The following is a 26817-nucleotide window of genomic DNA, read 5'->3' as shown; positions in this document are numbered from 1 at the left end:
GGGCGTCAATTAACTCGACCACCCTTGGATATGCGGATATGCGTCAAACTTGGATACCGCATTGACCTTTCGGAGGTCCACACAAAATCTTACCTTCCCATCGGGTTTAGGGACCATAATTAGTGGACTACACCACTCACTGCATGATTCCTCAATCACTCCTAAATGTAACATTTCTTGTACCTCCTTCTCTACCAGGGCCTTACAGCTTTCAGGTAACCTGTAAGGACGAGAATGTACTTTTACCCCAGGTGCTGTCTCCATCACATGGGAAACTAAGTTAGTTTGCCCTGGTAAATCAGAAAAAACATCATTGAATTGTGTAATTATTTCTAACAAGTCCCCTTTTTGTTCAGTGGACAATTGTCTACCCGTTGGGATTTTATCGTCACCCAAGATGTTCTCCCGTGGGGTCTGAGGACCCAGGTCCATTTCCTCCTCCACCGGGTGGATGAATAGAGACCGCTGCACCTTCCAGGGTTTCAGCAAGTTCACATGGTAAATTTGTTTACCCTTCCTGGACCCTGGTTGAGCGTTCTCATAATCCACATCACCCGTGCGGCGGAGTACTTCAAATGGGCCCTGTCATTTGGCTAGGAGTTTACTCTCACAACTGGGTAATAATAACATCACCTGGTCTCCCGGGTGAAACACTCTCATGCGAGCATTGTGATTGTAATGTCTCTCCTGACTGTCCTGGGCTGATCTAATATTCTCCCTAGCAAATGGCCGACCACATCTAGGCGCTTCCTAAGGTCTAGTACATATTGCAGGGTATTCTTAGAAGGGGACTGATGTTCCTCCCAGGACTCCTTTAGGAGGTCTAGGATTTCCCGGGGTTGCTGGGCCATACAATAATTCAAATGTAGAGAACCCCGTGGAGGCCTGGGGAACTTCCCGCACTGCGAACAGCAGAAAAGGGAGAAGTTCATCCCAGGCTCTCTTCTCTGAATCTACAAATTTTCTTAGCATACCTTTTAGAGTTCGGTTAAATCTTTCCACCAATCCGTCAGTCTGTGGATGGTAGACCAATGTCCGAACAGACTTGACCTCTAGTAATTTTAAGACATCCTGCATCAGTTTAGCCATACAATTGGCACCTTGGTCTGTCAACATAACCTGGGGAAGTCCAACCGTGAGAACAGCTCTAACAATTTGTTGGCTACTTGCTTCGCCGTTGCTGTCCTCAGGGGGAACGCCTCAGGATATCTTGTTGCATAGTCGACTATTACGAGAATAAACCTGTGTCCTTTCGCAGAAGGCTCGAGCGGTCCTACCAAGTCTACACCAATCCTTTCAAAGGGAACGGACACCAAGGGTAGAGGAACCAAAGGGGCTGTTTTTTGTCCCTCGGACTAGTTAGCTGGCACTCAGGACATGCCGCACATAACTTAGCAATGTCATTATGCATACCATGCCAATAGAAGCGGAACGAAATACGGTCCAAGGTTTTATCTCTACCCAGGTGATCAACCCAAGGGACAGTATGGGCTAGGGTGAAGACAGTTTTAACAAACGCCTTGGGAACCAATATTTGTCTGATGACCTCCCCTGTTTGTGTCTGCTTGTTCACCCTATGCAGGATATCATTATACAATTCAAAATGAGGGAACACCATTACCTTTTGTGCATTCAATATCTGGTCATCAATCTTTACCACTTTATCATATTGTTTGGCCAGGACTGGGTCTTCCCTCTGCCTCTGGCGAAAATCAGGGAGACATAGCTCTGGTAAATCCCCAGGGCCATCTCTCCCTCCTTCTGGCCATCCCCAGTCATCACTTGTGACTTATGCATATTAGTATGGCCACCTTGAGTCCCAGATTTCTGCAACCAGTCCTGTTTGTCACAGCGTCTTTGCCTCCGAGTCTTTGGAACCCGTTGTCTACTGGGGAACAGGTCTGCCGAAAAGGGGAACAGTTTACAAGGTTTCTCCTGAGTCAGAGAATGAGGCTCCTCATGAGAGACGGGAGCCATTAGTTTTGAAAAGAAAGGCCAGTCACGGCCGAGCAAAACGGGGGCAGGGAGCCAAGGAGCGACTCCTACTTTGATCCTGGCCTCCTGACCTTTCACCTGTAACAGGATTTTGGCAGTCAGATACCATTTTACATCACCGTGTATACACTCTATACTCCATGGGGAGTCAAAGGTAAGCACGTCAGGTGGTAACAGTTCCCGGAAGACCAGCATTTTTCCAGAGCCTGAATCTATAAGAGCCTGGATGGTTTTACCACCAATCTGGACTGGAAGTAGACAGGGCTTGCCACTTTCTCTGGGGAAGGCCGAGGCGACTGTTCTGCTGAAGGAGCAATCCATCTGTGGACAGTCCACATGACGGTGGCCTTGTTCTCCGCAGGCCGAACGTGGAGAGGGTTCCCTTGCCGGAGGGTGCCGTGGATACCGCTCAGCGGGACCGGATACTGGAGACCAGGCCTCTGATGGGTCCTGTGTGTGACGTCCTCTGAAGTTCCTCTCATTTAGCGACGAGCCGACATCAGGAAGTAGATGAGGGTCTCGGCGGGGACCAGCATTTGAACCCCTCCCTTGCTGGAACGACTGCTCCTTCCGTGGGACTTGGCAGTTGCGTATGGATGGGCCGTAGGTTCCCCGTTGGTCCGATCTCCCTCTTTGGGCGTCTGCAAGTGCCAGTGGAGTCGGATCCGTCGGGTCCAGGACACTCGCCTGCTCCTCGGCCCCAAGGAAGTTCTCAACGAGTCGGACCGCCAAAGCTAGGGTTTCAGCAGCATGGCGTTTTACCCAAGAGCATGAGGAAGGGGGTGTTACCTGTAGGAATTGTTCCAAAACAACTTGCTCAAGAATTGCCTCCTTAGTGCGCTCCGTGGATTGTATCAGTCCAATAACCGCTGAACGAGGACCCGGGGTCTCATCTTAGCGGTGTACTTCAGGCTCCGGAACTGCTGCTGGTAGGTTTCTGGGGTCAGACCTAAGCGATCCAGTGTGGCAGCTTTTACTTGTTTGTAATCCATTGCCTGGTCCGCTGGGAGGCCCTGATATGAGGCCTGGGCTTCTCCTATGAGGAGCGGGGCCAAAGCGGTTGCCCAGCGATCTGCAGACCACCACTGGGCTTCGGCAACTCTTTCAAACATCAGTAGAAAAGCCTCTGGATTCTCGTTTGGAGCCATTTTCCTCAGGAGGACCGGGGGTTTGTCCGCAAGTTCTGGACTGGCAGACCCCTGGGATTGAGTCAGCAACCTGGCCATCTGCTCATCCTGTGCTTCCTGCTGCTGGATTAGGAGCTGGGTTTTCTGCTGCAATACTCTTTCATCTCTCTCTGCCTGTAGTCGGGCCTGCTCGCACAGAAATGCTTTTAAAAGTGTTTCCATTTTTTTGTGTGTGTGTGTGTGTGTGGCCCTTCAACTGCAAGGGCCTCTCAAAATCCCGGCACTTCTGACACCATAGGGTACATGCAACCACACGCGGGTTCTCTTGATAAGGCTTATTTATTGAGCCTTTAAAAATACAGCACACAAAAACAAAACAGCTTCTTTTCAGCATACAAAAACAAAATAGCTTCTTTTCAGCATGCAGGAAAACAGACTGTTCATCAGACCTTTGAGTCGTAATCTTACTTCAACATTTCAGTACTCCCTCTTGATCAGACAGCCTCATGTGTGTGCAGCCTGGGGTTTTTAAAACACCTTGATTATGCAGCTGGGACCACTCTAATTGTCAAGAGCTTCCCAGCTGAGAGTTAACCTTGTCACTGCTGCACTGCATACCTACACATACGTCTGCCAGGCATATAGCTGGTGACGTTCATTCACCCTGTCACAGTGACCCTGCAGCTATCTTTGTTTTTCTTTGCAAGTACTGGCAATTGTACAATAAAATGAATATCCCTGTATATTCCCACAGCTCGAGTGCAGCAGTTCAGCTTTTGGTGGGACCACCTAACGAATACATGATTGCGTGCCAGAAGAACGGTGGTCCTGTGGTACTTTTCCAGGCATGCAAAGGGTTAAATTAAAATGTACACAAAATATAAAGAGGCAGGATACAGGGGCAAGTGTTTGAATGGTGCTAAAAACTGCCACCAATGTTAAAGGTTAACAATATGATACGGTGCGGTTTGTAAAGTGACAGATCCCCAGAGTTATTAAGGTTAATGCAAACAAGCTGCCTCTGTTATACAGTCCCCAGCGCTGCAATTCTGGCTCATATCAAAGTCATTACTACTTTACTCAATGACAATTTGCTCAATTCCACTCAATGCACCATTTTCTGGATTTACACAGGGTTATTTTTGTGAGGAGTCTCAGGCTTGACTTCCGGCTCCTGTTTTTTTTAGGTCCACAAGAAACTCCACATGGTGATAGAACTGGAATGTTGTCTGGCAGTTGGTACATTATATTCTTCTATCAGATTTCTTTAATAAAAGCTGAAATATTTAGTAGTTTCAAGGGTTTTTGCTTAGTCTTCAAGCACCTTTTACCCGACAAAAGCACCACAAGATTTGTTTGACCTTCACCTTTCCCTTTATTGACCTTTGCAAAGACTTCTATAACATAATTGTCTATGTTCAATAAAGGAAAGTAACATTTATTTTTTATTTTGTGAAATGTATTTTCTTAAATGATCATCGGCAAAAGAGTTATAAAAACCAAGAAGAAAATAAAGTGTATCCATGGATGGCTCACGTGCACGATAAATAACATAACACAATCTGAAGAACCTGCTTCCTCCCCGTCAGAGATACAAATAAAAAGAAAAGAGAGTAACAGAACAGTCTATACAGGAAGTAATACAGTGAGAGTTACTTCTCGTTTTGAAGTATGTCCTGGGCATATAGTTATTATGACAAATACATAGTTACATTACGTGAACAGTATACATTATATACCAATCATTACATGCACAGTTAAAGAGAATATATGTTATACTGTAGGCGTATGTAACAGTTACCAGACCAGATTAAAAGTGAGACAGCTTTAGTTTTGTAAGAACATACAGATATAGCCAGTCTGTATCTTGAGTTTTCCTTAACTAGTCCGGAAATCAATCATTTTGTTTTGGAGATGTAATCAATATACATCCCGTTTAGCTGTAGACAACTGTAGACAGCTCTTCGTGTTGTTATTCCCACCTGAATTCAACAGGGAAATGCTAGACAGATTTCAGATTTGTTTGTTTGTAATTCGGCGCCTGTCCGACAGATGGCAAAGTGAATGTGTTAAAATAGTTAGTCTATGTAGAGTGCTGTAAGTCTCAAGCAGGTGCCAGACTGATCCAGCAATATACTGCAATGTATTACAATTCCTTGTTGTTTTATGGCCTTCACCATTCAAGACGTTACCAAAATTTGGTTGTTTTAATATTTTGTTGCAAAATGTAAATGTTCAACATGTTCTACTTATACTTATACTTTGTGTTCACTCACTCCTGACTGTTTCATGAGCTGAGAAAGAGTGCAATGTCAATTGCTTTAAGGAAACCAGATTGTAGCATAATATTTCTCATTTATTCAGCAAGTGACGCAGCAGCTAAAAAAAAGCCACTGTATCAAAAATATATGGCTATCTCATTGCCAATGATGAATACGTCAGGGATTTAGCTGACTCTACTAGGTGGAAGAAGTCTGTGCGCTACACTTTGTCAATTAATGATTGCTTCATTCGCATCCCCCCCAAGCCGAGGGTCAGAGGAGGTTTTTGGGTATTAGCCCCAACTTTTGCAAATAAATATGATCATGGCAACTTCAAAAAGAGAAGGAGAAGAAACTGGACCAACAGATTGAATCATACTTCCCAATCTCGCAATGGGACACCATCTGAAAATCATTGTGAACAGCAGCCCCAACCTGATTATACCTTGACAGTTCCATCTGGTAACCTGGTCCTACCTGAATACTATCTACAGCAGTCGAAGGCGCACCACCCTTGATAAAGATCTCTCTCCGGGATCGAAACATTGATCTGTGCAAGTATTTGTGTACTTTAAACCAATTTTTTACTTTGAACTGCTCAGTGCTTTTGTCTCTGTACCTCTTCATTGTGGGTATTGCTATATGCCATATATATATATATATATATATATATTGAGGGAAAATGAAAGACTGCGCCTTAATGTGCACCGCAAATCAACCGGTAGAAATTGTCAAAAGTTGAGATAATAAAAACCTAATGTGCTGTAATATCAAAAATGATGACTAGTAATTAAACAGTGACATAGTTGTAAGAGCTGAAATAATACACATAAAAAAGTACATGTAATACCATAAAAATATATAGAAAAATATAAAAAGAAAATGTCCAAATAACATATAAGTAAAATCCAATGATGTGACCTGTAGCAGTCAACAAAACTGTATATCTGGACACTGGCTGCCTTCTTCTTAGGCACAACAACCTCCCTTGACATAACCTAACAGAAAAAAAAGAAGAAAAAGCGCCTGATCCTTGTGTGATAATGTATTAAAAGATTTAATAAAATTTGGACAAGGCTATTCAAAACTCACAAACATACGAGTGTCAAAGGCATTGTACGAGTACAACTCATGCTCCAAAACTGTTCCGATCCGCCGCTGCTCCCCTTGCAATGCTCTGGGATGTCGTCACTCCTCCTCCTCGCTCGTGGTGTTGCACTATGGAGTGTCCCCCGGCACATCCCCACTCATCAACAAGAGTTCTTTAGGTTGGAAATGACCTAGTGCTCAAAAACGGACTGCAGCTTCATTTCTCCGGCGTGTTTTGAGATGGCACTCAACTGCTTACAACAATGACACGTGACCCTACGCGTTTCATCAGTCTACGCTGATTTCATCAGGGGATGGTTACTGACTGGACTGATGGATCTGGACCCCCAATCCAATCACAGGAGACAATATAGTTGGAAATTGTATACACATGATGTTAATCACAATTAATGATTTTGAGCAGAACTTTTGACTTAATTAAAAAGTAATTAGAAAATCTACATGTTTATTGTATACACATATAGTGTTTGCTAGATGTAACTTCATTGCTAAATGCTAATTATAAATAGGCAAATTTTCGAGGATAGCATGAAAATCTAATCATCATGAGGAGATCTCTTGTGACAACCACTTGGTATATTTACCACATTCTTATATGAGTTCTACAAACATATATATATATATATATATATATATATATATATATATATATATATATATATATATATATATATATATACAGGATCTCTACATGACACTAATTCATCAAGAGTACATTTAAACATATTCATACATATTAATCAAAAGATATCAACAACTGCTTACAGTAACTCACATAAATGTACAGTTTTGTGCATATATAGACTGTCACCATATATACCAAATTTTTTATATTGGATTGATTGCATTTGACTATTTTCAACATTACTTAATGCACAAGTTTGAGAGGTTATAGTCAACTGAGCGATACTTGTATTATATAATATATAACTGTATTTCATATGTGACCTTTAATGTAGATCTTGGGAATAACGAAGTGTTGTTAATGCTAAGTTTTAATATCTCGGTGAATCACCCAGAAAAATTATTTCCTAGCTGTTAACCCTATAGTGGATAGAAGAACAAGGAATGAACAACAAGAAAGAGAACCTTTCAGGACCATCGTGACCAACAGGTCAAATGTATCATAATAAATGCCAAATATGTGCAATGATCAATATTAACAATATATTCTACATGGTGTATTAGATATTTATATACAAATTAGTTGATAATCTTTAACTAAGTGTTAAATTAATACCTTAAATGAAGATGAATATTAATTAGTGGTATATGATATATACCACCTGTCTTATTGTGTATTACTACTGATTACCTATAGCTAATCTAAAAATGCACAACTAATCCTAATGAATGAGATTGTGATGTATATGTGAATGTTGTGAATAAACTAATAATAAACTGTGTAATAAAACCATGTAATGATAATGATGTAAATGATTTTTGTAATTGTAAAGAATGTGTGATATGTGAAATTCCGCCAAGGACCTCTCATCAAAAAAGTTCAGAGAGAGCATGCCACAAACCAGACCTCTAAACCAAATTGATGAGCAGAATAGGGAGAGATGACCCATTGGAAACAATGTATCAAGCACATATATCCAATATGTCTCTCTAAGATTCAATCTTTTGTGTCTATCTCCACTGAGTAGAAAGGCCGTAATGGCTTCAACACCCATTATTACTAGGGATGTTGGACAAATTGTGTGACTGTAAACCATGAATGATGTTACGACGATGTTCCAAAAACCGCATACTCAAGGTACGCGCCGTTCGCCCAACATATTGAAGGCTGCATGGGCAGCTGATTATGTAAACAATAAATGTGGATAAACAATTAATCCTACCTTTTACTGAGAACATAGTCCCATTATAATTTGAACTCACCTGATTGGTTTTGTTAAGGTGCTTGCAAGTCCAGCATCATGTTCTCCCACATGAAAAATTCCCATTGTTATGCGTGTCCTCCAAGTTATTCTTATCTGCACTTTTTAATCTACTTGGTGCTACCAGCGTTTTTATATTACATGCTTTTTGAAATGCTACTGGTATTTTTGAGAACAAATCTACATCAATGATTGGGTCTTGTAACATGATGAGCCAATATTTATTTAATATAGACCTAATCTTCCAAGACGCATTGTTCAGTTGTGTGACAAACATTGGTGTTTTGTTGAGAACGTTTTTTCCCTTCAGTTCATCTCCATGTATTGACAATTCTGGTTTCTTTTTTTCTTGATTTGTCTAAAAGTCTCTTCCGATTTGTTTGGCCTACCTGTTTAAATGTTTCCAGGATCATTTTTTTGTCCTACCGTTCTGTGGCTAACGAAATGCTTTTATTTGTGCGAGCTTACGAGATACACTGATCTCTTCTTCCGGCGGTGTTACAATGGATAAAGCAGAAAAGGTTTAACTTAAAAACAGTGCAACTTGGAATGTTATCTGTGACTGAAACCTATCCCTCCCCCTGTGCTGAATGCGATTTATGACTTGAGGTGTTAAAGTATATATACTGCAGTCTTTATTTTTGTATATATATATATATATATATATACTGTGACATAGTCCAAAGATGTTAGGCAGCTTTCTGCCCCGTTTTACTGTAGGTCAGAAAGTGCAGGAATAGTTAAAAAAGGATCCATTCCACAGCTTCACATTAACTCAGACTGGTAGATGGAAAATCCAGACCACAGATTACAATGTGTCTAGTTCTCCCTCACCTGCTCTCCTAATCACTAGCACAGGTATTTAGAACAGAGAGGTTTGCATTTCAGTCTCTCTCCTTAGAGCCTGGAGGCTGGGGGTATCGCTGCTCCCCTGTTTCCAGTTTCGGGGTGGACGGCCCCTCCAAGTATCACAGTACCAGAGGATTTGCCTGGACACTTGGGACCGTGTTCCCACCACGAACAGATAAGACAAAACAAATGTTTATTGCTGTTGCTAAAAGACTGTGCTGTATCTAGTGACCCTAAATGAGAGGGCATTGTTCTAAGCTGGGGAACCAGGTTAGTTGGCCAGCAGCAGTTAGGGGCTGATTCTGATGTGTAGTTAGATCCCTGAAAGGGATAGGATTTCTTTATATAATTTGGTTTTTATTTCTTAAAAGTGACACTGTGTGAAATGCTATAACACTGATATGAGTAAACCGTTGAATGAAAATATCTGAGTGCCTCTTGCCTACACATGTTAAAGCTGCAGTCCCTTACTTGGATGAAAATAAAGCAGGCAGAAGCCTGAGTTAAGCAATATAATACTTTGCATGATCCTGTTTGTTGTATAATTAACCCTAGAAGACTGTGTCAGGAACAACCCAGACAGACGTCAGCGCTACAAAAGAGGGGCGTTTGTCACATATGGTGGAGAATGCGGGTCGACACTAAAAGTCTGTGGGTTTGCAAATAAATGCGGGGGTTTAAAATGGCCGCCCAGCCGAAGATAAAGTACAGATGCTATGAGTGAAGTCTGTCCCACTGGGTATATCAGTTGTGCTTCTAGCATACACAGAGAAAGTGCGAAGTGTGGATGCAATAGCACCCTGAACCCAAACAGAAAACCAAAATGTTTTGCTGAAGTGAGTGAAATTGCAGCTAGCAAATTGTCCCTGCCGGGTTTCTAAAATGGCCGACGTGAAATGTTTGTTTTGTAATGTACATAATCATGAAAAACAGTGTCCCTTCAGGCCATACGATGATGATGACGACGACTCGTATGTGGCCCCTGAAGGAGAGCCGTACCCACAGATGAATTTAGTATGCTGGGCCTGTCATAAAGTAGGTCACATGGAAGATGTGTGCCCCAAAATTTTCAAAGACAAACAGCTGCAAAATAAAGCAACGCCCTATGAGTGCAAGCAAGATGTGGAAGCTGATACCAGTGAGTGTGTGCCCAGTACCACTGATATCTCTGGAGCTAATAAAGCAAAAAGAAAGAAGAAGAAAAAGAAAACTGTTCCTCAAGTCACAGGGGAAGTGACCGAGCCACTTGAACCTGCGCTGTCAGGACATGCGTCAGAAAGGCGCCGAGATGTGCTGCAGACCGGAGTGACCGGCAGAATTGTCACGGGAACAGTGGCAAAGGAAAAGGAGGAGCAAAGGGAAGCTGAATCCTTGACCCAGGATAAAGAGGCTTTGGTTTCTGCACTCCAAGCTGCCCGTCATAATTATGAAGTCCTGTGGCAGGATTTGGGGAAAGAGCGAGAATGTTGGAAGAAGGAGCAAGAAGCTAACAATAAGGAGCGAGAAGCGAACGCCGAGTTACAGAGGTGTATACTCCCAGCTTTACAAGAGCACGAGGCTTTGAAGAAAACAGAGTCTCTCTTACGGAGTGGGCTGGAAGAGGTGACGACTAGGCTGGAAAAGGCCAATACCGTAATTGCCACCATGGATGGAAAACAGATTAAGTCTGACAAATCCATTGCTATCCTAAAACAGAAATACGGGAAGGCTCTACAAGAGGTTCACGCGCTCAGCACAGAGGTGCAACACTTACGCCTGGAGGGCCACGGCCTGAACACCGAGCTGGGAATATTGAAGGAAACCTGTGAGAATGCCCTGAGTAATTTAGAGACTGTAAAGAGAGAGAATGTAATTCTGGCACAGGAAAATTCAGACTTGACTGACCAGATCAGTGAAGGTGATAAGAAGCTTCACCAAGCAGGAAAAGTGGAGAAGCAATTGATCCAGGAAAAGCTAGAAATACAGGAAGAGCTGCAGAAGCGGATGGCTGAGCGCAAGATACAGTGCGCCGAAAGGGAGGAGGTGTCCGTCCGTCAGGTGGTCTGCCTGACATTGCGCTATGAAAGCGAGATGGCCGAAATCCACAAGCAGCTGGACCACACGGCAAATGAGGGGGCCCAGCTGCTGCTGGAGCTGGACAAGACCCGAGAGGAGCACCTGCAGCTGCAGGTCAAGAATAGAGAAAAGGAAACAGAGTTAAACCTTGCGCTGAAACAGATGACAGATATGGAATCGTGACTCAACTCCAAAGAAGTTGAATTAGAAGCCGCTAGAGTGGTTCAGTCGGGATATCAATCCTACCTCCTAACCAAGCAAGCTGTACGTTCCTATACGCATATCTTCAATGCTGTTGCAATATTACGATTTGCTATAAAGATGAAGTTGGAGAAACAGATTCCAAGGCTGAAAGAGACACGGTCACAAAAGGAGACCAGGGAAAGTAAACTCAATGCCCTCACTGATAACAAAGAGGAAGGAGAAAGAATTGACCTTGATTGTGCTGCTGTTATTCCAGAAACAGATAGGCACCCTCCTGAGAATACTGAGAGTATACTCCCTGATCTGGGATTCAAAAATCCAGATCCTCAATTTCATTTACGTTGTCCAGAAGATTATCAAACTAGTGAACACACCCAAGCCAACACAGAAGATGTTTTAGCCAAGTGGGTGGCAGTTCCTGAAAACACAAACTTGTTGACAGATCCTGATGACGTTGTTAATATGGACTACGTTTGTACAGAGGCAACTAGGTCTCCAAAACCCAAAGGCCTGGTAATGGCCACAAAAGGGAAATCAAAGATTGAAAGGAAAAAGCAACGAAGGTCAACACGGCGCCTGAATAGTTCCAGATCTCACCACTCTGGACCACACTGTGGAGCCAAGGAGAATCCGGTCCGAGGGTCTCGTCAGTGGCTAAAGAAACAGTCCAGTCATTTGCAGGCTGCAGCGGGTGTTGAAATGAAGTCAGAAGATGCAATGAACTGGAAGTCAAAAAAAAAAAAGTATGGGGGAACTGACCGATTTTTTTTTATTTACACGTGTGGACTATGTCACGGACACTTAACTATGCAAATAAGCTATTGTAGTTAAGGTATATTAGGCCTCTAGAATAAGCATTTTGTCAATATTACAATGTTATATTGGTTCTCTGTGTTGAAAATATAGCTAAACTACAAATTAATATACAGGGTTGATGGCCCTTAACATTACAAGGCTGTAGTATAAGAAAAAAAAAATATTGGTAGCTTACAATATAGAAAAAAAAATGCCCTTTTCGGTTGGTAAATATATAATGAGGTTCATATTCTAGAGTAGAAAAACCCAGGGAGGTAATAGAAATGGTCTGGTTTTGTGAATATATTTAGCATATCCTGGGTTGTAAGAATGTGTGCTAGACACTTATTTTTCAAAATAGTTCCCTAATAGAGAGCAACAAAATATGTTTGCCAACTATAGTCTCTTATGACGAAACCTATTGTCCATAATTGCCGTGGAAAAAGTTCATATTCATGTCATGTGAATACTTAATATTGTACTGAGGAGTTAGCTCAAGTATTTCAGGTAGGACGCTCACCCCAGTGAGGTCCATGGCCGCTCACCCCAGTAGGTGTGAGCTGGTGAGGGGGATATGTGACATAGTCCAAAGATGTTAGGCAGCTTTCTGCCCCGTTTTAGGTCAGAAAGTGCAGGAATAGTTAAAAAAGGATCCATTCCACAGCTTCACATTAACTCAGACAGCTGGATGGAAAATCCAGACCACAGATTACAATGGCTCTAGTTCTCCCTCACCTGCTCTCCTAATCACTAGCACAGGTATTTAGAACAGAGAGGTTTGCATTTCAGTCTCTCTCCTTAGAGCCTGGAGGCTGGGGGTATCGCTGCTCCCCTGTTTCCAGTTTCGGGGTGGACGGCCCCTCCAAGTATCACAGTACCAGAGGATTTGCCTGGACACTTGGGACCGTGTTCCCACCACGAACAGATAAGACAAAACAAATGTTTATTGCTGTTGCTAAAAGACTGTGCTGTATCTAGTGACCCTAAATGAGAGGGCATTGTTTTAAGCTGGGGAACCAGGTTAGTTGGCCAGCAGCAGTTGGGGGCTGATTCTGATGTGTAGTTAGATCCCTGAAAGGGATAGGATTTCTTTATATGATTTGGTTTTTATTTCTTAAAAGTGACACTGTGTGAAATGCTATAACACTGATATGAGTAAACCGCTGAATGAAAATATCTGAGTGCCTCTTGCCTACACATGTTAAAGCTGCAGTCCCTTACTTGGATGAAAATAAAGCAGGCAGATGCCTGAGTTAAGCAATATAATACCCAGACAGACGTCAGCGCTACAAAAGAGGGGCGTTTGGCACAATACACAGTGGATCCTCGCTTATCCGACAGAATGCGTCATGCAAACCGCCGTCGGATAACACACCATCGGATTTCGGGTCAATGTAATTTGGCGGCGGTGACCATCGGATAAGCGGGTCCAACGTCGGGTAATGCGTCTATCAGACTGCATTATGCGGCGTCGGATAAGGCATCAGACGGAAAGCGGGACATCAGATACCGAGGGCTACCCGTATATATCATATATAAGGCCACCTTATATATAAGAGTTCTCCTCTGTTCCTCAGGTCAACAATACTGGTTTACCAAGGAATCTATGGCTAAAAAAGAGGTTTGAAAAGCAGAAAAAAACAGAGATTAGATAAGGTGGGGTGACAAATGGATATTTGAAGAAATTGGAAGGGTAATATAATGGTGACAAGTAACAGCATGAAGGGGAAGGGGATGCTGTGGGGGTGGGGGGGGGGAAGTTGTAGATAAGAACATTGGCAGAGAGGCAGGCAGGCAGGATAATTACAAACAATTGTGATAGTGTGTGAGAAACCCCATGCCTGCATTAAGTCCTCTTGTTTTGGTGTCAAAGAGTCTTATCATTCTGAGTTCAAATGTTTTCCGTTCTTGGGTGCGTTTAAACATTCCATTGGGGATTTTGATTTTTAAATCATTTATGGAATGATCTGGTTGGAGAAGTGATGTCCCACAGGTGAGCAGTATCTTCCTTCTTCGCGGTGGAGTATAGAGTGTCTGTGCATATTCATTCTGCCTTGAAGTTTTTGGCTGGTTTCCCCAATGTAGCATCCTTGGTCACATTTGTTGCATTGAATCATATAAACTACATTCCTGGATGTGCAGCAGTATGATCCTTTAACATTGAGTGTTCCGTGGTTGTGACTGGCTGTGGGATCTTGGCATATATGTTTGCAGAGTTTGCAACGTGTGTTGTAGCACAGTTTTGTGCCATTATCAGTGTCTTTAAGTTCATTATGAAGTTTTCTGCTGACTCATTTCTGTTTGAGGTTTGGTGGTTGCCGGAACACAAGAATGGGAGGTTTGGGAAAGATTTATTTTAATGTCACATCCTCTGCCAGCATGGGTTGCAGATCTTTGATTATTTTTCGTATTCCCTCTAGGGTAGGGCTGTATGTGACCACTAGTGGTATGCGTGTGGTAGGTTCTTTCTGTCTGTATTGTAGCATGTGTTCTCGTGGGGCTTTTAGTGCAGGTGTAATATTTCTGGCAACCACCAAACCTCAAACAGGAATTAGTCCCTTAAAGTGATGTCACATCCTTTTGAACTAATGTAACCTATCACATGGTACAGCAACCAATGGGACTGTCTTCAATCCCATTGGCTGTAATACCATGTGATATAGCCATGTGGTTTTAAGGATGTGACTGACGTACCTCCCTTGGAGATGATGTCACATCCTTAACAAAATAAAAAGAGGTGGGCACATGATACAGGGTCCAATCAGATTGGAGCTGTACCATCTGACCTGAAAATGTGACGTTACAGGCCCTAATTTAACAGGAAGACAATGAGAGAACATCATGTTCTGGATTTACATTGGGTTTTGAATTGACAGATGAAGATAGAAGATTAAAAAAATAAAGAAATGACAGATGAAGAAAGGAGACGGTGATTGAAGATAAAAGAAAGAAGAAGAATTTTGTTACCTGTTCCGGATCTTCAAGGTGGATGGCGTTGGATTGACTTTGATGACGTTGCAGTATGAGAGCTTGCAGAATCGCCAGGATTCGGAGGGTTAACGCTTCTAAAGGTAAGAAAAATATTGAATGTATGTAATTTTATTTTTATAGGTTCTTTTATTGTATTTTTTTAGTTTTATGTTTTTCATTGCCCATTGACTGATAATGTATTCATCTGTGGCCGTTTAGGGTACAGGTCAATAGAGTGACAGCAAATTCATTTTTTGGCAAATGCCTTTTTTCTATTGATTGTTGTTTTTTAGTTTTCTGTTTATTGTTTGGCTTAAATTGTTTGTAATTTGGATGGCTTGTTTTTATTTCATTTTCCGATTGTTTAGCGTTTTTAATTACTTAATTATTTTGTTGGCTACTGGTTTTAATTGATGTATTGGCTAGTGGTTTTATTAATGAATTGATTTGTTGGCTAGTTATTTAAATAAATTAATTGTTTTGTTGGCTAATGTTTAAAATTAATTAATTGTGTTGTTGGTTAGTGCTTTTATTTATTAAATTGATTGGTTGGTTAGTGCTTTTATTTATTAAATTGATTGGTTGGCTAGTGCTTTTATTTATGTATTTAATTGGTTGGCTAGTGCTTTTATTTATTGAATTGGGGTGTTTAGGTGCTTGTGTATATCTTTTATTATTGTCTATTTTTGGCCTTCATGCTTTTTTATTAGGGTGACCATTGAGTGATAGAGTGGCTTATCATGCCCATATTATATGGGTATGATGTACCACTATGCCAATCAATGGGTACAGGGAGGGTATAGTGGGCCCGGGGTAGGTGGTTAGGCCTCCCGGGTGTGTAGCGGGAGAGAACGGGTTAACACCTTAATTACTATAGCGGTTAGTAACCGCTAAGTTGATTAAGGGGTTAAGGGCCATTAGATTGTATTTTTTCATGTATTCTTGCTGGCATCGAAGGACATGGACCTGGAGTATGCTGATGAGGAAGCCCTTCATGATGGCAGGGGTAAGTAGAAAAGGTTTATTTACTTTATTTATGCTGGCTGGCTAATGTTTTATTTTATAATGGGCAAATGAGCTATAATCCCTATCTGGATAATAGTAATTTTGCCCATTACCATACTATATGTGTTGGGGGGGGGGGGGGGGAAGTAGGGTGTATTTGTTTGAATGTATTCATATATGTATTTTTTTTAGGCACAGAATTGGTAACACAGGCCAGCGGGGACCCCCAGACACCCGTGGGAACAACCCAAGGACCCCCGGACACCCGCAGGAACCACCCAAGGACCCCCGGACACCCGCTGGAACCACCCGGGTACTCTGGACACCCATGGGAAACACCCGCGGGCCCCAAACACCCGCAGGGACCACCCAAGGGCCCCCAGACAACTGCAGGGACCACCCAAGGACCTCCAGACAGTCACAGAGACCCCCTGAAGACCCCCAGACACCCACGGGGACCACCTGAGAAACCCTGGACAACCACAGGGACCATCCGCAGGGACCACCCGAGGACCCCCAGACACCCGCAGGGACCACCTGAGGGCCCTGAGACACCCACAGGGACCATCCCAAGGGGCCCTAGACACCCGCAGGGACCACTTGGAGGCCCATGGACACTTGCGTGGACCACCTGGGACCCCCGTCGGCCTTTGGTAAAATGCTTTTATGTGGGGACACAGGGGGTCGGTTGTGTATTGGTGGTTAGTACATATTGAAATGTTTATTGGGGGCAGAGGGGGTGAGTAAAGGGCCAAGTACCCACTTCACCCACCCGATGTGCCCCCAATAAAGCTGCTGTTGTTCCTTAACCCCTTCATTGCTTTAGTAGTTAGCCGCTAAGGTAATGAAGTTGCCTGTAAATGCATTTTTATTGCATGGAATTCATGCCGGGGACCTCCGGTGCTGATATTAATGGGTATCCGCTCCAGAGACTCCTGGCATCAATCCGATGCAGGAAAAATGCATATTTTTTTTTTCTAAGTCCCCTCTCGCCGCTTCTCGGCAGCTTCCCACCACCTTCCTGCCAACTTTTCCTGGCGGGAGGATTTTGAGAGGAAAATCTCTATTCTAGAGCCACGATTAACCTCGATAAGCTAATCGGGGCTACTAGAATTGCACGAGTTTGAAAACCTGCCGATAAGTGGCTTCTCGCCGCACGTTTGGCTATTTTTTTTTTTCTCGGACAAAAAAATTGCAGAAAAAGGGCTTTTATCGGCGACTTATCGGGGCTTACTGAATAGCAGTAGGCCTTTTTGGCGAAAAAGGCCTCGATAAGTGGCTTATCGGCACTTAGTACATAGGCCCCTATATCTGCATATATAGAAGCAGTACAAGTACTATCAACTTTAATGTTACCGTATTAAACATTTACAGGATAACATTTAACTTATTTAACTACTAGTAAATGTTTATTTCACGTACAGTATCATGACGGCCAAATGATTTGCAGACGTACTTGAAGATTGAGTGAGTTGTACAACATTCCTACCAGTGTCCCAGATTGTAAACATATCTGTTCTGTGTGACGTCACTTCAATACTAGAAGTACATCCCGGCAGCTACTTGTGCGATGGAGGTTTCTTACCACTGTTTAGTGAATCTGGGCTGAATACAAACAATTAGGTCATTATCCTGTGAGCTTTCTAAACACGTAGCCTGCTTATCATGACAAACATACCACTTGTGACCGCTTGGAACTGCCTCACGTGTACTTTTGGTAACCCTGGCAGGAGATAACTGGCTCATACGTAGCTGGGGGGGTTATGCATAAAGAGTTGTGTTTTTTTTAAACGAAATGAAACATTGCGTTCTAAATGCGGTTGCAATCATTCGCGATGTATGTTGTCATTTATTTACTCGCGTCCTTCCACGCGTCTCGTGTCTTCGTAGTATTTGCACGGAGTGAGTCACATTAAATTATAGGTACATATAAACGCCTCAAGTGTTAATTAAATCCAATTAAAAAGTACATCAATTATGAAAAAAAAATATATATATATATCCCCCCCTCTTACCATGGTCCTTTTATCTGACCAATAATCAAATGCACAGTTCATCAAATCCCGAAATGAATCTGTCAACAGAGTGACTATTTCACACAAACACATGGATACACTAAGACAGAGGCGGACAACTCCAGTACTCAAGAGCCACCAACAGGTCAGGTATTAGGGAAATCCCTGCTTCAGCATAGGTGGCCCAGTCATTATGACTGAGCCACTGAGTGATCCACCTGTGCTGAAGCAGGGATATCCAGAACACCTAACCGGTTGGTGGCCGTTGAGGACTGGAGTTGGCCGCCCCTTGCACTACGAAATGTTTGCATCTTTTTGCATTCGTTTTTAACGGCAACAAACACTTGAGTGACACTTTGTACATATTTCTGCCGCACAGAAGTGGACGCGCGATTGCAGTTTAATATTCCACTTGTGCTCCGCACACAACATCTAACACGACCCCCCTGGTGTCATTTTTTGTGTATAATAATATTGACGCACATACTGTACCCCCATGGGAAACGTGTTTAAAACATTGGCGCTAACATGTTTCGCGTCTGCTTTATGACAAAATCACTTATCGGAACTTTTTACACAGATCCCCCATGAAGCAGCGCGTCACGTACCACCATTTACTAACTTTCCCCCGACGCACCCCTCACCGGACAGCCCGTTACTAACAGTATTTATTTATAAAATGTGTTACCTGGAAGTAATACATTGAGAGTTACCTCTCATTTTCAAGTATGTCCTGGGCACAGTTATGATGACAAATTATACATGGTTACAAATACATAAGTGAGCAGGGTTATACATTATATACAAGACTTTGCATGCACAGTTTAACATATTTTATCTTTTAGGCGTATGTAACAGTTACAGATCAGATGAAAATGTGAGGCAGATTTAATTTTACACGTGTGCTTTCTGATTAAAGAGGCTGCTGCGTGTTCCCGGTATTTGTGACAGAGTGATGGCGCAGAAAAGGCGCTAAACACTGTTAGTGCTCACTAAATATTAAGCGACATATAACAAATCCAATCTTAAGTGTGAAAGCGGTAACGCTCTGGAGACTGCAGGGGAATCGAGCTGCAGTCGGTGTAGTGTGTGACCACGCAGCAGCCAGCTGTATGCGGGAGAGCTGCTACAATGCACAGAACGGAGGCGGCGGGCCTAGACACGGCGGTATCATATCCTCACTTCCTTCACTATTATGTGATACATGCTGTTTTAAATTTATTTTATTGTAAGTGCGCATTTTTATCACGTATATAAATAGCTACCTTTATACTATTGATCTGCACCATGGATATGTCCTTTTGTCTTTATATTTAATCACCACACTGAATACCTGGGGTGGAGTGCATTAACGCCTGGACACAGGAGACCACATCACTAAAGATACCAATTGTTGCCCTTATACCCCTTACATCTTGTAAGTAGGCTGCACTTACGAGCCAAGACTCCTTGTGAAATTATTCACTTATAGTGTTTCATCTGCACTTAGATTGCTGTTTTTTTGTTGTTCTTTTTCCGCATGCTCCCCCTGGGTTGCAAGAAAAATGTTCCCGGTATTTGCCATTCACAGTATGGCTGCTATTTAAAAGGCTATTAGGCAGTTCTAAAATTAACGAGTAAACATTTAAGACGGTGCAGAAGGAGTTATGTTGATGAATGCTTTCATTTTCAGCTTAAATGTTGGCCTGCAGCCTAAACCCATTTACAACAGAGGTCTGCACACTGTCAAACAGCATGCAGCTCTGCACTGTCATCATTAACCTCTCACTGCTCCAGAGATCTGCAGAGCAGGGCTGAGCAGGGACGTCACCAATACAATAACACCACTAATGGGAGTCCCTGTATTTAACATTGTCTGCATGGCAGGGCTGAGCAGGGACGTCACCAATACAACAACACCTCACAACAGAGTCCCTTTATTTAACATTGTCTGCATGGCTGTAGAGAGATGGGTACATGGTTGGACTTAGGTGCATATTAAAATCTAAGATTCGTCGTGCATACTAAAATCACAGATTCGTCTCAGGGCAGGGTGCCTGCAGTTTAAGCGTATCTGTTGCAGGGTGTGGTTGAAAGAAATGGGATGATAATGGGTAGGGTGTGGGAATGGGTTACCACTCATTTTTATTCGCAAACCTAAACTTGGTTGTTTTAAAAAAGAATCTCTCTTTTTTTTTTTAATTATTATTTTTTATTAGGATAGTATAAACCAAATATGTCGAAATGCTTTACACCTTTATTCAACATGGTTGTGCTCTCTCACAGTTAAACATAGCAGTGTTTTTCAACAGGGGTTACCTGGGCATCCCTAAAGCGCTCCCTGCAATTTTCATATAATTTGAAAATTGTAGAAAATACAGAAGAATTTACAATGCATCTGACATCAGACACGTTATTAGAGAGGGCTGGGGTTCCTTACAATGCATCTGACATCAGACACGTTATTAGAGAGGGCTGGGGTTCCTTACAATGCATCTGATCTCAGACGCGCTATTAGAGAGAGCTGGGGTTCCTTACAATGCATCTGATAGAGGGAGTGGCTCAGTGAGTAACGACACTGACTGGCACTGAGAGTTTGAAGCAGGGGAGCCTGGTTCAATTCCTGGCGTCGGCTCCTTGTGACCTTGGGCAAGTCACTTTATCTCCCTGTGCCTCAGGCACCAAAAACATAGATTGTAAGCTCCACGGGGCAGGGACCTGTGCCTGCAAAATGTCTCCATAAAGCGCTGCGTACAACTAGCAGCGCTATACAAGAACATGCTATTATTATTAATATAATCTCAGATGCACTATTAGAAAGGGTTATGGTTTCTTACAATTCGTCTGATCTCAGACACACTATTAGAGAGGTTGGGGTTCCTTACAATGCATCTGGTCTCAGATACGCTATTAGAGAGGGTTGGGGTTCCTTACATTGCATCTGATCTCAGACCTGCTATTGGACAATATATTTGACAATATAATGATAGGGTTCCTTAACCAAAAAATGTTTTGTTTTTTTAAAAACTGCTTTAGAGGAAACTGACTATCTTTCCCACTCATACCTCTAACTATATTTGTGTCCAACAAGAGAGGTGAGTTCGTTATGGAACACAGCACTGTGCACAATTGTATGAGGTTACAAGAAGAGGATGGGAACAAACACATTAAGTTTATTTACACACAAAAAAAGGGTATTTCATAAATTGTGATGCATTTTAAAGGACCGACATATAATACGTCAGATGTCATTCGATGAAGAGATTTTGGCAGTCTATAAAGCATATGCAACCTTGTGCGATTTATATATTGGTCCATAAAAAGGTATCACTGTCTATAAAGTATCTTACTCTTTCTGGGACCAATACATCTACTATACTACAACACTTTAATACTATTAATAATTATACTGTACCATGACACTTTAATTTACACAAAGACAAAGAAAACGTATTTAATGTATCTCAACACAGTCCAGGTACTGCCTAGTACAGGGGTTCTTCAATGTACCGTCTCACTCACGCTTCCCACTGCTTAGCACCCTTTTTATGTGGCTCTTAGTCTGAGTATCTCAATGCCTTTCCCTGCTAACAGTGATAGAGTAATGAAAGTGACCACAATACACAAGTAATGAAAGTGACCACAATACACAAAACCTTGCTGCATCTCCTGCTCTGATTTTGAGCGATGAACACATGTAGCCCCCCAAACTACAACCTGCAGGAGAGTCCTTCAATAGCATTTAATAGGCAAACAAGGCAGTGAACCACAGTATCATGGTAGCCAGGGCGTTGTCAGAGCTATACTCCGGGAGCCATTTTTTTTCTCCCCTTGTTTATTGATCTGATGTATAATACTGTGAATGTCCAAATAACAGCCTACACAGAACAAATGAAAATAAATGATTTATTATCAAGATTGCTTACATATTTATCCAATGGTAGTATTACTGGTTTTAATTGTTATAGATATTGTTTTGAGCTGCTGGGTGTATGTATTTGATTTATACTTCTTTAAGTATTATCAGTAAGATACATTTGAGATATTTCTGTAATGAAATAAGCCATGCCCTCCCTTCTCTGTTCCTAATGTCCACAACTGGAACAATCTACCGGAGACTCTCACAGCCGCCACCAGTCAAAGTTCTTTCAAAACTAAAGCCGTCTCACATTTTAATCTGGTCTGTAACTGTTACATATGCCAATAATATATATTATCTTTAACTGTGCATGCAACGTCTTGTATATAATGTATACCCTGTTCACTTAATGTAACTATGTACTTGTAACCATTTGTCATCTTAGCTCTATACCCAGGACATACTTGAAAACGAGAGGTAACTCTCAATGTATTACTCCCTGGTAAAACATTTGTATAAATAAAAAGATAAATCCTTCGCAAAACCTAATAAGAATACAGATTCTTTTTTTCTTTTATAGCTCTGAATGTGTACACAGCGCTATACATAGAATTTTGCAGGCGCATTACGTCCCCCATAGAGCTTACAATCTAATTTGCTGTCTGAAGCACAGGGAGATTCAGTGATTTGGTCAAGGTCACAAGCAGCTGACACCGGATTTCAGTGTTCACCCGCTTCAAAGACACTGAGATACCCCTACACCCCTATGTTTTGAGTCTCTAGCTACTGCCCTGAATCCATATGCTGTGATTCTACCTCTCTGCACTACAAAAGAGTCCAGATCCATTGAAATGAACGGGAATAAAACCTTCTCCATAACATGGAAGCAGCTTCACAGGCTAATAAAAAGGGCCTGCATTTAAGGTGCTGCCAAACATTTGAAGTGTGTAGCCCTGACTCCTGCTCAGTCTTGCTTTATACCCCAGCGTGCTGCCTCTCAGGGAGGGTGACACAGGACACTGAATCATGAACTGTTTCCGGAGTGACTAAGTAAATTATAGAATTATCACAAATGATTGATAAGGAAGATATAATAAATAGCGTTATCTGTATCTTAATCCGTAATTACACTTACATGCTGACTTTGCATTGCTAATCTAATATTTCAGATCATAAAAACACTAACACGTGGACATTAGGTAGCATTTTTTTAACCCAAGATTATATGAAATAACAAGATTATTGTTTAATAATATCTCACAGACCTTACCTGCCCCCTCTTCCTCCCCAAGGTGGGACATATGTATTGAACACAAAAACATATCACATTTCGGATTGTATGAGCAGAAATAAAATGTCTATAATATAAAATGAGGCAGATTGGGTGCTAGGTATTAGGTGATATATTTACCAACTGTTAATGAAAATACAAATGCAGCAGTTTGTCAAAAGTTTGAAGTTGTTTGTCTGCAAAGATAATCAGCTCGTGGTACACACTTTTCTACCACCAATAAAAGTATACAAATATTTTCTGCACAGCTGATAGGTCTCGTTACTCCTCATTTTAGCAACATTGTTTTCAAATCTGCAGAAAAAAATCTACATGCAGCCTGCCCTGGAAATAATTACGATCCAGCTTCTATTGTAACTGTCTGGGAATACATTTAATGTAAAAAAAGAAAATTGGATCCCAAATCATACAAATCCTTTCTGAATAGAAAAAATTATAATCTGCTCACAAATGAAAATGTCGTTTCTAATCGGACCAGCGTGAGATGTAAATATTTATCTAATGAAATACCCAAAGCACTTATATATACACGAATATTATACAATCCTGTGCTTCTTTCATTCTTTGCTGGGGCATCATGTAAAGTACATCTGATCAGTGAGTATTAGAACACTTTAGTACTCTCTTCCAGACGCCTAATATTTATGGCATTCTGTGTATGATAAGCATCTCAACTCATTCTAGGGCTGACACCTTTATTTCCGATATATTACCAAGTATCAACCTCTAAAGCCAGGAGCACCCTTTTCCCCATATAACTTTGCTGCAATAGACTTCAATAACAACACACTTAAAAATCAGCTTCAATCTTTTACATGTATCATATCATTGGCTGCAGTAGTTTAAAAAAAAAACACTTAAAAATCAAGTTAACTGTTATATATATATATATATATATATATATATATATACACACACACACACACACACACACACACACACACACACACACACACACACACACACACACACACACACACACACACACACACACACACACACACACACACACACACACACACACCAGTTACCCTCATAGACCTCCATAGTACCACATATAAGTCAAGGACACCCTATTACACATACACAATAATATTATCACCCTCTTAATTAGGAGACATGGTGATATCAGCCAATGTCCCCACTTTCTCTGATACAGTAATATATCACATTTTCCTACTTTCTCCCAAATAAAAGTGTCCTCCTCAGAACATACAGAAAGGTCCCCAATTCTTCTCCCCTATCTCCCTGCTATCACATGCTGGACAGTAGATCAGAAAACCTCTGTACTGCCTTGTTAAAACACAGGTTACCCCCCTAAGCTGCAAAGGTATCACTCCCTTGAATGTGGGCATTAGACGCAAACATGTATAAATTACCCCCTCTATGTTACTAGCCACTTAAAAGTAAAGTTATTCTCATCCGTGACCCTGGTATATATCAGTAGGATCCGGGAAGGGATCCCTCTTAAAACACAAGGTTCAAACAACAGCTCTGCAGATCTGTTAACATCATCTGGTCGCAGTCCGCTGTCTCTGCCCACTCTGGGCTCTGCAGGACTTGGGTGTCAGATGCTGCTTGTAACTAGAATGAACTATTCACAAGAAGCACAATGTGACTGGAAGCTGAACATGTGCTATGTGTAGTGTTTGTCCTATCACATAAAATAATACTTTTCATACATAAAAAAAAGTTTTCCTTATTGCAGAAAAAAAAAGTATATTTATGCCAAAAAAACACAACTTTCAGAGCTAAGACAGTGCTACTGCTCCACATACCCCCATCCCAAATGTTCCTGTCCTGTAGGATACATAGCAGAATAATGCACTAATATGTGATCAGAGCTGTGATCTCATACAAAAACTATTGGGGAAACTGAGAGTTACAACTACAGTACCACAGCACATGATCACCCACAGTGAAACACACACATAAAATAAAAGGCATACTATGTAATATACACGAATCCCAAACTGTGATAATGGTAACAAGTTACCTGTTTGTAGAAGTACTGTATGCAATCCCTGGAGGTATCAAAGTGTTGGATGGGGATCCCTGACCCTCTCCTCACCTGCCTGCTGAGATCTCAGCTGCTCAGTGCAGGACTCAGCATCCTGCCCAGCTTTTGTACACCAATTCCTCTCACATGGTCTGATTTGCAGATAATCTACTACCAAAGGGCTCTATAAGATATTTTTGCGTCACTTTCAGCCCCGTAAACTTGTCTTTCATCCAAGAACGGCGACTCTCATGCGCCCTCCAGCGGTGGCTGAAAATATGACACTGGTTGGGTCAAGAGCAGGTTCACAATGAAGAGGCAGAGCTAGTCCATTATTAACTCCATAAGTGCCGGAGTCTGCAACCAGCAGAGGTGATGTGCATCATGGAATCAGAGTTTCAATCCCGTAAAACCCCTAGAACAATGTATTCCATACTTATGCTATACAAATAGAAAGTGTGTATGCATGTGTGTTATGTATGTATGTATAAATATCACTTGTGAGCACATACACATGTCTTAGACAGGTCTGCAACCCTGTTTTTCACCGTTATCACCTAGCACACATTGTTTCCACTGCAGCCAGGGATTCTGGGAAATGACATGCAAATGAGCACACAGTGCCACTTTTTGCCTTAAATGCATTATTACATGGAACCCTCATGCCAATGCTGGCTGTTTTAAACACAGCCTGGAATCAGATGCAAAGCCAATTGACCCACTCACAGACAACTGTTTCGACCTTTTGGGTCTCATCAGTGTGAGGTTGGTTGTACCTCACAAGTACCAGTGTGTTTATTTGCTATACGCTATACAGTGGAAGGTTGTCAGTCACCTTTTCACCCACCATAACCTGTACCCAGGTGCAGCTGGTGAAATAGAGGATAAGTATGGTCCCACGACGTGGGGCCTCCAACAATCCCCTCTCTCCTAATGATCCAGATCTAGCACGTGGCGCGAGCTCCCGCTGGAGGGTCTCACCTGGAATGTCTATAGGGTCCTGGGCCTGTTCCCAGGCCGGAGGGCACCACGTGGCCATCCGGTCACTGTTGCAGGAATACACTAAGGGGAAGCATCCTTATCTGGGGCCTTCACTACAACACTCAACTGGTTGTTACTCAGGGCCTAGCTGGGGCCTAAGGGGACAAGCCTAGGCCTAGTCCAGGAACCACTCGCTCCCGAGGTAAGAAGGGGGCTCGGCTACATATATATGCACTATTCCCTGATAACATTTTTTGTTTAGATAACCAGAGATAAAATAGTTATAGTGGGTTTTTATATAGATAGATATTTTTGCACACTGTCCTGTCCCACACACTCCTCTTTGCCATACCCGATGATGGACCCTGAGAGGTTAGAAAGCTTGTAACATTTCAACTACTTGTTGGCCCAATAAAAGGTATCTTACCACCTACTC

At 42.0% G+C, this 26817-nt stretch overlaps 1 protein-coding gene and 1 long non-coding RNA gene across 4 annotated transcripts in view; one reads left to right on the top strand and one right to left on the bottom strand.

Annotated features, from left to right (window-relative positions):
• SLC6A4 (solute carrier family 6 member 4) overlaps positions 1-25588 on the bottom strand; it is a 122545-nt gene extending 96957 nt beyond the window's left edge. Inside the window, exons 1-2 of one of the 3 annotated variants that reach the window (XM_075594235.1) lie at positions 25398-25588; positions 15250-15347 (exon numbers count right to left, since the gene is read on the bottom strand). The gene's annotated coding sequence lies outside the window, so the exon portion shown is untranslated. The remainder of the gene's footprint in view (positions 1-15249; positions 15348-25397) is intronic. The other 2 variants (XM_075594234.1, XM_075594236.1) reach the window with 2 other exon arrangements.
• Positions 1-26817, top strand: part of LOC142491535 (uncharacterized) — a 258875-nt gene that overhangs the window by 40639 nt on the left and 191419 nt on the right. The gene's annotated exons all lie outside the window — the stretch shown is intronic.

Source organism: Ascaphus truei, chromosome 3 (assembly GCF_040206685.1).
Source record: "Ascaphus truei isolate aAscTru1 chromosome 3, aAscTru1.hap1, whole genome shotgun sequence".
Classification (NCBI taxonomy): Eukaryota; Metazoa; Chordata; class Amphibia; order Anura; family Ascaphidae; genus Ascaphus; species Ascaphus truei.
Note: the sequence above shows the minus strand (reverse complement) of the source record. Positions and strands in the feature narration are given on the sequence as shown.